Source organism: Heterodontus francisci, chromosome 35, assembly GCF_036365525.1.
Source record: "Heterodontus francisci isolate sHetFra1 chromosome 35, sHetFra1.hap1, whole genome shotgun sequence".
Taxonomy (NCBI): Eukaryota; Metazoa; Chordata; class Chondrichthyes; order Heterodontiformes; family Heterodontidae; genus Heterodontus; species Heterodontus francisci.
Genome location: NC_090405.1, coordinates 56,880,873 through 56,884,505, shown reverse-complemented (window position 1 = coordinate 56,884,505; position 3,633 = coordinate 56,880,873).

Sequence of the window (3,633 nt, the reverse complement as noted above, 5' to 3'; positions counted from 1 at the left end):
TTATTGACCCCAGTAAACACCAGTTACTGACCCCAGTAAATACCAGTTATTGACCCCAGTAAACACCAGTTACTGACCCCAGTAAACACCAGTTACTGACCCCAGTAAATACCAGTTATTGACCCCAGTAAACACCAGTTACTGACCCCAGTAAATACCAGTTACTGACCCCAGTAAATACCAGTTACTGACCCCAGTAAATACCAGTTATTGACCCCAGTAAATACCAGTTACTGACCCCAGTAAATACCAGTTACTGACCCCAGTAAATACCAGTTATTGACCCCAGTAAATACCAGTTACTGACCCCAGTAAATACCAGTTACTGACCCCAGTAAATACCAGTTACTGACCCCAGTAAATACCAGTTATTGACCCCAGTAAATACCAGTTACTGACCCCAGTAAATACCAGTATTGACCCCAGTAAACACCAGTAACTGACCCCAGTAAACACCAGTAACTGACCCCAGTAAATACCAGTTACTGACCCCAGTAAATACCAGTTACTGACCCCAGTAAACACCAGTTACTGACCCCAGTAAATACCAGTTACTGACCCCAGTAAATACCAGTTACTGACCCCAGTAAACACCAGTTACTGACCCCAGTAAATACCAGTTACTGACCCCAGTAAACACCAGTTACTGACCCCAGTAAATACCAGTTACTGACCCCAGTAAATACCAGTTACTGACCCCAGTAAACACCAGTAACTGACCCCAGTAAATACCAGTTACTGACCCCAGTAAACACCAGTTACTGACCCCAGTAAATACCAGTTACTGACCCCAGTAAATACCAGTTACTGACCCCAGTAAATACCAGTTATTGACCCCAGTAAATACCAGTAACTGACCCCAGTAAATACCAGTATTGACCCCAGTAAACACCAGTAACTGACCCCAGTAAATACCAGTTACTGACCCCAGTAAATACCAGTTACTGACCCCAGTAAATACCAGTTACTGACCCCAGTAAACACCAGTTACTGACCCCAGTAAATACCAGTTATTGACCCCAGTAAATACCAGTTACTGACCCCAGTAAATACCAGTTACTGACCCCAGTAAATACCAGTAACTGACCCCAGTAAATACCAGTTACTGACCCCAGTAAATACCAGTTACTGACCCCAGTAAATACCAGTTATTGACCCCAGTAAACACCAGTTATTGACCCCAGTAAACACCAGTTATTGACCCCAGTAAATACCAGTTACTGACCCCAGTAAATACCAGTTACTGACCCCAGTAAACACCAGTTATTGACCCCAGTAAATACCAGTTACTGACCCCAGTAAACACCAGTTACTGACCCTAGTAAACACCAGTTACTGACCCCAGTAAACACCAGTTACTGACCCCAGTAAATACCAGTTACTGACCCCAGTAAACACCAGTTACTGACCCCAGGAAATACCAGTTACTGACCCCAGTAAACACCAGTTATTGACCCCAGTAAATACCAGTTACTGACCCCAGTAAATACCAGTTACTGACCCCAGTAAATACCAGTAACTGACCCCAGTAAATACCAGTTACTGACCCCAGTAAATACCAGTTACTGACCCCAGTAAATACCAGTTACTGACCCCAGTAAATACCAGTTACTGACCCCAGTAAATACCAGTTACTGACCCCAGTAAATACCAGTTACTGACCCCAGTAAATACCAGTTACTGACCCCAGTAAATACCAGTTACTGACCCCAGTAAATACCAGTTACTGACCCCAGTAAATACCAGTAACTGACCCCAGTAAATACCAGTTATTGACCCCAGTAAACACCAGTTATTGACCCCAGTAAACACCAGTTATTGACCCCAGTAAATACCAGTTACTGACCCCAGTAAATACCAGTTACTGACCCCAGTAAATACCAGTAACTGACCCCAGTAAATACCAGTTATTGACCCCAGTAAACACCAGTTATTGACCCCAGTAAACACCAGTTATTGACCCCAGTAAATACCAGTTACTGACCCCAGTAAATACCAGTTACTGACCCCAGTAAATACCAGTAACTGACCCCAGTAAATACCAGTTATTGACCCCAGTAAACACCAGTTATTGACCCCAGTAAACACCAGTTATTGACCCCAGTAAACACCAGTTATTGACCCCAGTAAACACCAGTTATTGACCCCAGTAAATACCAGTTACTGACCCCAGTAAATACCAGTTACTGACCCCAGTAAATACCAGTTATTGACCCCAGTAAACACCAGTTATTGACCCCAGTAAACACCAGTTATTGACCCCAGTAAATACCAGTTACTGACCCCAGTAAATACCAGTTACTGACCCCAGTAAACACCAGTTATTGACCCCAGTAAATACCAGTTACTGACCCCAGTAAACACCAGTTACTGACCCTAGTAAACACCAGTTACTGACCCCAGTAAACACCAGTTACTGACCCCAGTAAATACCAGTTACTGACCCCAGTAAACACCAGTTACTGACCCCAGTAAACACCAGTTACTGACCCCAGTAAATACCAGTTACTGACCCCAGTAAACACCAGTTACTGACCCCAGTAAACACCAGTTACTGACCCCAGTAAACACCAGTTACTGACCCCAGTAAATACCAGTTATTGACCCCAGTAAATACCAGTTACTGACCCCAGTAAATACCAGTTACTGACCCCAGTAAACACCAGTTACTGACCCCAGTAAATACCAGTTACTGACCCCAGTAAATACCAGTTACTGACCCCAGTAAATACCAGTTATTGACCCCAGTAAATACCAGTTACTGACCCCAGTAAACACCAGTTACTGACCCCAGTAAATACCAGTTACTGACCCCAGTAAATACCAGTTACTGACCCCAGTAAACACCAGTTATTGACCCCAGTAAACACCAGTTATTGACCCCAGTAAATACCAGTTACTGACCCCAGTAAATACCAGTTACTGACCCCAGTAAACACCAGTTACTGACCCCAGTAAATACCAGTTATTGACCCCAGTAAATACCAGTTACTGACCCCAGTAAATACCAGTTATTGACCCCAGTAAATACCAGTTACTGACCCCAGTAAATACCAGTATTGACCCCAGTAAACACCAGTAACTGACCCCAGTAAACACCAGTAACTGACCCCAGTAAATACCAGTTACTGACCCCAGTAAATACCAGTTACTGACCCCAGTAAATACCAGTTACTGACCCCAGTAAATACCAGTTACTGACCCCAGTAAATACCAGTTACTGACCCCAGTAAATACCAGTTACTGACCCCAGTAAATACCAGTTACTGACCCCAGTAAATACCAGTAACTGACCCCAGTAAATACCAGTTATTGACCCCAGTAAACACCAGTAACTGACCCCAGTAAATACCAGTTATTGACCCCAGTAAATACCAGTTATTGACCCCAGTAAACACCAGTTATTGACCCCAGTAAATACCAGTTACTGACCCCAGTAAACACCAGTTACTGACCCCAGTAAACACCAGTTACTGACCCCAGTAAACACCAGTTATTGACCCCAGTAAACACCAGTTACTGACCCCAGTAAACACCAGTTACTGACCCCAGTAAACACCAGTAACTGACCCCAGTAAACACCAGTAACTGACCCCAGTAAATACCAGTTACTGACCCCAGTAAACACCAGTT